Raw genomic sequence first — 8,932 nt, forward strand, 5'->3', positions numbered from 1 at the left:
GCCTCCCCTGATCCCCCATCCAAAGCTTAATTTGTCCCCAGACTTCCCAGGGCTGAGTAAGTCTGCTGTGAAAAGTGATACTGGTATGTTTGTTAATATCACTTTTCACAGCTGACTTCCTAGCTAGCAATAATAAATTACAATGATTTGGACATGTATATGTGCATATTTGTTTGTTTTTCCTAAAGCTAATTGAGTATTTTAGGAAAAAGTGTGAGAGTGGCAACCAGCAAGAGTTGATGGCCACACTCTGAGGCAACCAAATAATTTGTCCTGAGAACCTCTGCTCTACTCCACACCCAATTTCTCAGAAATGTAGAAAACAGATCTCAATGCTTTTAGTATCTTGACAAGGAACATGGATAAGGCATTGGCTCAGCGATAGTCTCCTAGTGGGGAGGCTACATGAAAAATGAGAGAATGGTGCCACTGCCAGAGGTACCCACTCAGATATCCACCGTTGGCCTCTGAGGAGCCCCCTCAGGAAGAAATAGGTAGAGTTTGGCATCACCTCTGACTGGGCCTACCCTAAAAGAGAAGGTACCACTATGAAAGATACTGGCCAACTACAAGGGATAACTTAATGAGGGAGGCATGCAAACAGTTTGAAGGGGTTGTAGCTGACCATGGTTATGAAGCAGTGTCAGAGGTTTAAAAAAAAAAAAAAAAAAAAAAAAAAAAAACCACCACCACCACCACACCCCCTAAAAGGGGTGGAGGGGTGGAGCAAACTCTCCTCTGTCAGACCATACAGGGCATTCTAATCTAGTCTGGATTGGAGCTCAACTAGATGTATGCCCTGATTTTTTGTCCTCAGCAGAGGGGGTGCCAGCCCATTGAGGGCTGTAAGCAGGAATATTTTTGGCCCCCCAAACACACTAAAAAAAGCAAATGGGGGCCCCCTTGAGCTGCTCAGGAACCTAAGCAATTGCTTAGGTTATGTCTACACTACGCAGCTTTTAGAGACACAGCTGTGTCGTTACAGTCATGCCGCTAAAAGGTGTGCAGTGTAGCTGCTGTTTGTCAGCTCTCCTGCTGACAAAAAACTTCCACTCACACGTTCGCTTTCTCTCCTGCCGACAAAGTGCTGTTCACACCGGTGCTTGTTGTTGGTAAAACTTTTGTCTTGGGGGGGGGAGGGGGGGTTAACACCTCTGAAAGACAAAAGTTGTGTCGTTCAGTTGCCAGAGTAAACATAGTCTAAGTCTGCTTCTGCTTAGCATCAGCTCTGTTTCTCAGGCACAGCCCCAAACCTCAGGAGAGTTAAGGGGAAAAAAAATACAGAAGAGCATCGGTTAGTGTGGGCATCACAAAAAGTGTTAAAGAGGACCTGCAAACGAAGAGAACATTGGAACTATGCCTTTCTGTTTCTTTCTAACCAATTAAGTGGCCTGGAAAGTTTTTTGCCCCAGAAGTTCCCTGATTTTTTTTTTATAAAGTTGAAATTCAACTCATCTGCCCTGAAGACTCTGTGGTGATTGGAGGACTAGAGAAATAAATGACATCACAAGAGTCAAGAGAGAAAACTGAGCAACAGAAAGGTGGAGGGAAAGGATTTTTTTTTAAGTTGTAGGCAAGAAGAGGGTGGTTCATTAACAACTTCAAGGACTAGTATTTGGAAAAGGACATCTATTATATATTTAAAACATCCCTACTGCTTCAATTAAGATGCAAGAACTGAAAATAAACATCCTCTGAGATCTCCAAGGAGACCAAGGTGAACCAGGAAGTCAGATTTGATGTGTTTGATGTTTCTAAGGCTAAAGGAGTTTTTAAATCCTCTCAGGTGTCTCTTGCAGGTCGCCTTTGGCAGATTACAATGCCCTAGTGGCACCCACTAGATAATACTCTGCCTCCCAAGAGTCTGGGAGGCTCAATCCATTAGTGCAATTCATGGAGAGAAGGAACTATTACAGGACAAAAATATGATTAGGAGGCCAGTAACATATGCTGCCTCAGCCCACAGCTCTAGGGAGCTTGAAACTATTGTACCAGTCAGTGAAACAAAGCTGATTAATCACAGGAATGAACACACCAAACTTTCTGCAGCATAAGGACTCTCTCTCTTTGTAGGTGAGTAACTTCAGCTGCACAAAAAAGACAGGCAGCATTTGGGACATTCCATTAGGACAATAACTGTGCTGCAGAAGGGTGGAGAGCAGTTAGACATCCTGCAACAGCTTCCTAATTCAAGCCTCCTTCCTCTCCGCTAAAGAGGCTCCTAAATTCACATTTTTCATAAAGACTTTCAGACACACAACTCACTAGACACCCTTCTTATTCGGTTTTGTATCCCATTGCTAAGGCCTTTAGACTAAGATTTTGGGAGCAGCCTTTATCTGCCTGCACAGATCCCCTTTATGGTGCCATATACACTCACATTCTGTAAGCAGTAATAAATGATTTGCCTGTTCAGAAAGGTCCACTTTTGTAAATACTAAAGTCCTGCCCTTCTTTCTGGGATTATTCATCACCATTATTGTTTAGGCAGATCCCAGAAGTTCTCACCTGCAATGCACCTATAACCCATGTTACCCATTGTCCTCAGTTCCTGATCCATAAAGGATGGAAATGCAGCCAGTCTATTACAACTCTCAGCTGGCGAACCTAGCTCTTTAGCTCAAATTGTAGCGATTTTCACTTTTAGCTCTGGAAGCCTTATTTAAGCCAAGATGCCAGCCACTACTCACCACAAATGGGATTGCTCAAGCAACAAATACTTTGTAATCCCTGAAACAGACAAGCAGGGCAATACCTATTGTTAATTACAGAACATATAAAAGCATCTGGAGCACACCTGCTAAGGGTAGCACAACGGAATATTTGATTTCAGAGCAAATGAGATTATGATGCCTTATCCAATATCCTCACTGGCTTCACAATAACTGGTCCATGCAATTTTGCAATCCTCTCCCAGGAAGACAGTATCATATGGTATGACAATCTTGAGTACGGAAGTAGAATTTGGAGCCCGTGTCCACCCAGACCCAGCACACAGGACTTTAGCGGGCTCTTGCACAAGCCATAAGGCTCTGAATCTTCACTAGGAACACCAGACATGACATTTCCCAATGAGGGGATTCCATTCACTTAGAACAACGTTTTCACACTTGTATGGCTTGGATACATAAAATCCTAATGGCCACTCACCAGCCAACAACCTGCCCCAGAGTTCTCTACTGTGTTGACAGAGTCTACAATCCTGTGTAGTCCATCCCATCTTAAATCCTGTCAAACCATTCACTTGCATAATGGAGTCCCAAGCAGGAAATAGATGTTAGCACTATGCTTGGCTGCCATAGAGATGTTAGGCCTCTCTTCACTGCACAGGAAAGGAAGGAAACAATCTTCACAAGAACAAGTGCAGACAAGCCACGGACAGGAGCAAGCTCTTAGGTAAAAGTCTCAGCAGGCACAGAGTGGGGAGAACAGCAGGCCAATTACTCCCACATTTATCTTTTCCCTCAAACTTTAGTTTAGAAGAAGGCAAGAGGATGCTTCAGGGAACACAATCTCTTCTGCTGAAGTAAATATTAGGAATATAGGAGTTGCCAAAACAAAACAGACTGTTGGTTCATCTTCTAGGTGATAGTTTGTCAGTGAAGAATGTCTGATGCTTCACAGTCAGGTAATCCTTTGACACAAGGTGTACCTAGTTGTGCAATGCACTAGAGGAAATTCCATTTTGACCCCACCCAGAGATCAGATCACACCCAGAGACAGAAGAATCCCATGCTCTAGTCATTTTACTCTCTGCAGAGCAGTTTCAAATGCTATTCCTATTACAAACAGAAAAGTATCGGAGCTCTTGTAAGACTTAACTACTTCTCAGCTACATTTGAATTCCAGAGTGGGTTGGAAGAATGTTAGGGTTTTGTATGCAACTTATTATACTAGTATCTTCATTAGACTGGCAGTGAAATAGTTCCTAGTGAGCTTCATTGAGTCTCTAGTTCAGCTTCTGTTTTGGAAGGCAGAAAACCTCTGCTTGGGGTAGAGATTTATTTTTATTTTGGGGGGCGGGGGGAGGAAAAAACGAGGCTCAGGAGTTCATGGGGAACTCCAGAGAACAAGTACAAAAGTTCACCTCCCCCAACAAGAAAAGGTCTCAGAGCTTGGGAAGTGCAACAGGCAAAAAATACGTAGTTGGCACAGAAAGTGGACAAACTGGTTAAAGCATTTGGGCCAGGATAGCTGCACTTGTTGCTGTTTCTGCTGAGGAGTCTGACCCCTTCTGCCACAGGTAAGGACAAGCCATAGATGGTCTGTGCTCTCAAGGCACACACAAAACCTGGTGGTGAGCACCCAGTACACCAACATCCCATACTTGTTGATGCACTGAAGAGGAGATGATAGTCCCAGGGGTTTTATGCAGTTACCAGATGGTAAAAACAGGTAGGTTAAAAAGAACTGCTCCTCTTACTCCCCCAAAATAAATATTTCTCAGCCTTCCCACCACCACAGATCCACCCCTCAGCCCTAGAAAGACCAAATGCAAGATCAGTGGCCACAGTTAAGCCAGGACAGGAGTGGTAGAATTATGTGCTGCAGAAACTTCCAACTTGTCACCCCGAGTTCTGGGAGTCAGAAATTTACAACATGAGGAGGATGTCCCCAGCTGATGGGAGGGGAATGCCTAAGAAGGGGCAGAAAACCAAAGGGTCCAGCTGGACCTGAGGAATGGGTAGCACACTGAAGAGGCCTATTTGTTTTGGGAATGGATATAGGCATCCCTATTTCCATGGACACCTCCCCAGACAGTCTAGTGGGAGTTGGGCTAAGGACTGGATGGGATCTAGGTGGTCTGCTGCTGTTTCAATACATTTATCTTAGGAGACTAGAGGCAGCTAGTTGGATAGGGAGAGGTATCAGTACTAGGATAGTACTTACCCATTGTCCAGTTGGCAGCGGGCAGCCAGAGGGTGCCTATCCCTTTAACAGAGGCTCTGCCAGACTCTAGGGACTGCAGCTCCGGTTTCAGTGTGGGAAGCGACTCCGCATGGAGTCTTCACAAAGGGGCCCTGTCCCTTTCTCCCCCGCCCCTTCCCTGGCTGTAAAGCAGAGAAGCCTGCTTCAAACAGAAGGGGGGGGTGTCCCACAGAGAACCCACCCTAGGAGTCTCCGGAGGAGAAGAGACGCGGGAGGGAAGCAGGTGACTGTGTAGAAGCGCAGGCACTAAGGGAGGTTCTGGGGAACCTTGTTCAGATGCAGACATGCTAGTTCTGAGCCCGGGAGTTGAGGTGGGGGTGGTGTCTGAGATCCCCAACCAGGGGACAGGCAGAGGGGTGGGTTGCCTCAGCAGCTGGGATGTAAGGGCAGATCAACCTTAGGTCTCCAACTAACCTCTTGGCAAATGCTTCCATTATACCTAGGGTAACCAGATGTCCCGATTTTATAGGGAGAGTCCCTATATTCCAGGCTTTGTCTTATATAGGCGCCTATTTCCCCGTACTGATTTTTCCACTTGCTAGGGTCACCCTCATTATACCCGTCTCATGGCAGCTGACCCCCTAGCGGGGCACCTTTGGGGCCGGACACTAACAGGACACCGCCAGGGCCGCCCCCGAAGACCTGGCACTTCGGCGGCGGGTCCCGGGGCGGAAGGACCCCCTTGCCGCCGAAGACCCGGAGCGGAAGAAGCTCCGGGGTCCCGGGCCCGGCGAGAGTTTTCCGGGGCCTCCGGAGCGAGTGAAGGACGCCGCTCCAGGGGCCCCGGAAAACTCTCATGGGGGCCCCTGCGGGGCCCGGGGCAAATTGCCCCACTTGCCCCCCCTCTGGGCGGCCCTGGACACCGCTCCCAGGCCGCTCCGGCAGAGGGGATGGCGGGGCTCCACTCCCCAGAGCACAGCAATAACCAGAGAGCCTGCGGCGCACATACCAGCGGCCGATAGCCCAGCCTAGCGGAGGAGAGCGAAGTCCCTGCCAAGGGATGGGGGGGGGGGGGGCAGCGCAGATCCGAACGACGGCGCCTCCTGTCCCCTACCCACAGCGGCTCCTTCCCCCCATGCCACTAGGAAACTTTTACCTTTAAGACGCCAGCTCACTTGCCATTAAGTGCAGCTCCCCCGCGCGCTGCCTCCCACCCAGGCGGGGCCGGACTACCCCACCTCCACTCCGAGCAGCGCCGAACAGGCCGGGCTAAGCCGCCAGCGCCCTGGGAGCTCTGGTACTTACTGGGGAACAGGTCCAGAAAGAGCCCGGGGGAGCGCCCTGTTTGGGGGTGCGGAGTGGAGAGACCCCAGAGGGGAGGGAAGCCGAAGGGGCCTCTGCTCTGCCCTTCGCCAGGGCAAGGGAACGAACCGATAGGAGCCCCGCTCCGGCAGCTCGGGGAGAGTTAAGGCCACCCCCGTCCCAATGCAGTCCGGAGGCAGATTACTTTGCATCTTACCTCTCTAGTTGCTACCCTAGCGACTTCGGCTCCAAGCCCTGGTGCAAGGGAGTCCCGCTCAGCAGCGTTCCCGCGGCAGGCTGCCCTGCCTGCGGTGGGGCGAGTTGCAGATCGGATTGTCTCACAGCTCTAGCTTTGCCCCTTACCCTCCAGCTCTAGCAGCTCCCCACCCTTATTTCAGGCTGCAGGACACAAGGGCCCCCGCCCCGCCTCCCAGCGCGAGGAGCTCCCAGCTGGGCGGACCCAAGCAGCCCCGGGGATTCCAAAGAAGTCTCGCTGGTGGCAGCTGGAGAGTAGATGCTAAGGCCTGGGACAGCGGGAAGGGAGTGCAGGCTGGAGCAGCGCCAGGCGGGGAAACAGCAGGACTCTCACCACGTTCCCCTCCTCCTAGTTCCTGGAGCTCTTGATCCAATTAGTCTGCTGTCACTGCGGGATGAGCCAGGCCGCTGCCCGACAGCAGGTGGGGCTGTGCTGTCCACACTGAGGATAAGAGCAAAACCACGTGCCCAGAGTGGACAAGAGCAGTAGGGGGTGGTGCTATTCCTAGGGGAGGCCCAGGAGCCGCTGGCACCGGAGCGTGGTTAGCCATAGTTCTTAACGTTTAAACAGGGTTTAGTTTGCCTTTTTTCACTTCTATTCTTTAAGAGCTGGGGAGAGCAGGAGGTGACACTGCAAACAACCTCTTGAGTTTAGCTACAACAGTGCCCCAAGTCTCAGCTGGCCCAGGGACCTGGAGCTCTGCGGTGAGGGGGCTCACTTACTGGAGTCTCAGCTGGGACCTGCCAGTTCAGTGAGAAGCCAAAATTTGCCTGAGTCTGGGCTAGGCACTGCTCTGAAGAAACTCACATTACTAGAATCTCAGCTGGCTACTGGTGGGGCACCACTGGGGGAAGATCACATCTCTGGAGCTGACCATCAGTAGGGAGGAATCTGGAATATGAGTCTCTTTCTGCTCTACTCAATAGTTTTTCACGTCTTTCAGCTAAGGTCGCTAACCCTCCACGATTGCCTTGAAGTATCCAGGAATTTAAAAAGTAATCTTTAATTAAAGATTATGTCATGTGATTAAACCTCCAGGAATGTGTGCAGCCAAAACTGGCAAACCTATTTTTAGCCAATTAGCTGATCTGCAGGAGCAATGAATCAATCTGGCTGGCTGTAGGGAGACCAAGGGCAGGTCTGGGAAACTCGTATGTTGTTGTTATTTCCCCTTCTCCTCGTCTCCTCCAAAAAAGCGGAGAAGCCGTTCCCCATCCTCTTGCCATAGTTTATCTCTCTCTCTCCCTAGTGCAGGGACACAGGAGTTTCGCCATCGCCTTCTTTGGCTGCTGTTTGTCCGCATACCCGCTCTACCTAACTCATTAGGCGTCAGCAACGTTCTCTCTCCTTTTATCTGAAAATGCCATCAGCTCTTTCTGAACAATTCAGATCCTTAGTGCTTTTATGTCCCTAAACTGGAGATCTTGTGCAGCCTCGGCCCTCCACGCTCTAAGTACCAAGTTTCTGTGCCGCAAAGCAACTGACCGTGCTATGACGTGAGGTTTTAGGGCAGGCAGTGCCGGTGCTAGCCCATTGGGGGATCCAAGCAGGAATATTTCCCCCTCCTCCCAACACATACTAATAATTAATAGGGGGCCTCCCGGAGCTATTTGGGGACCTAAGCAATTGCTTAGTCTGTTTTTGCCTAGTGCTGGCTCTGAAGGCAGGTTTTACATTTTGGGAGTCGATGAGCCTTGCTGCTCCATCTCCTATAATTTGTTTCTCACTAAATTATTTGGGACTCAAACAGCGGGACCAACTATGGGTTCCCAATGACGTTCATTCAATAAAAATAAAAATAAAAGACTGAGGACCTTAAGGCTGGAAGGAAAGGGCAGCCCCGCCCTGACAGCTCAGCCCAGGAACCTTAAGAATCCATGTTATTTGGTGCTGATTGTTTGGTGTGTGTTCTGATGTCTGTAGATACCTGGGACTGATTGATTGATTGATTAACAACAGTTGCATCAGGTTTCCTGGGAGCTAGAGGTAACTCCTGCATCATGGGGCCCTTCTGAGATGCAGACTCTAGAAAAGACAATCGGATACCTTTTTGTTTCCTTGACTCTGATGTTTATATTTAACTTGGATGGTCACCCTGAAAGGGTCCCACACATGGGACCTGTGGTTTCTGATCTGTTCTAAGGCACATTCTTTCCCCAAAGAGTGTTTAAAAATCCTTACCCAACCTTAAGTTAGCTCCAGGGGAAATAATAGATAGCAAATGGACTTCCCTTTTCATATTTTCATTTAAAAAAAAGAGGGTTGATCAACTTTCTTCAACATAGTGTGATGCTCACTCATTCAACATTTTAGTCAAATTACCTACTCTAATAACTCTACATGTGTTTCCAAAGTGTGAAAAGGGCAGAAACCTTGGGTAATTGTCAGAGGTGGGTACAATGTATCCCGTGTCTGTGCAGGACGTAGTGTGTTTGGGGCAGGGCCGGCTCCAGGCACCAGCTTAACAAACAGGTGCTTGGGGCGGCCAAGGGAGAGGGGCGGCAC

General features: G+C 49.2%; 1 protein-coding gene across 3 annotated transcripts in view; it reads right to left on the reverse strand.

Annotated features, from left to right (window-relative positions):
* PACSIN3 (protein kinase C and casein kinase substrate in neurons 3) overlaps window positions 1-6,681 on the reverse strand; it is a 31,264-nt gene extending 24,583 nt beyond the window's left edge. For all 3 annotated transcript variants that reach the window (XM_024215165.3, XM_024215150.3, XM_024215142.3), the window contains exon 1: window positions 6,389-6,681. The gene's annotated coding sequence lies outside the window, so the exon portion shown is untranslated. The remainder of the gene's footprint in view (window positions 1-6,388) is intronic.
* Between the last annotated feature and the right edge of the window lie 2,251 nt (window positions 6,682-8,932).

Source organism: Terrapene carolina, unplaced genomic scaffold (assembly GCF_002925995.2).
Source record: "Terrapene carolina triunguis isolate 2854851 unplaced genomic scaffold, T_m_triunguis-2.0 Scaffold96, whole genome shotgun sequence".
NCBI lineage: Eukaryota > Metazoa > Chordata > Testudines > Emydidae > Terrapene > Terrapene triunguis.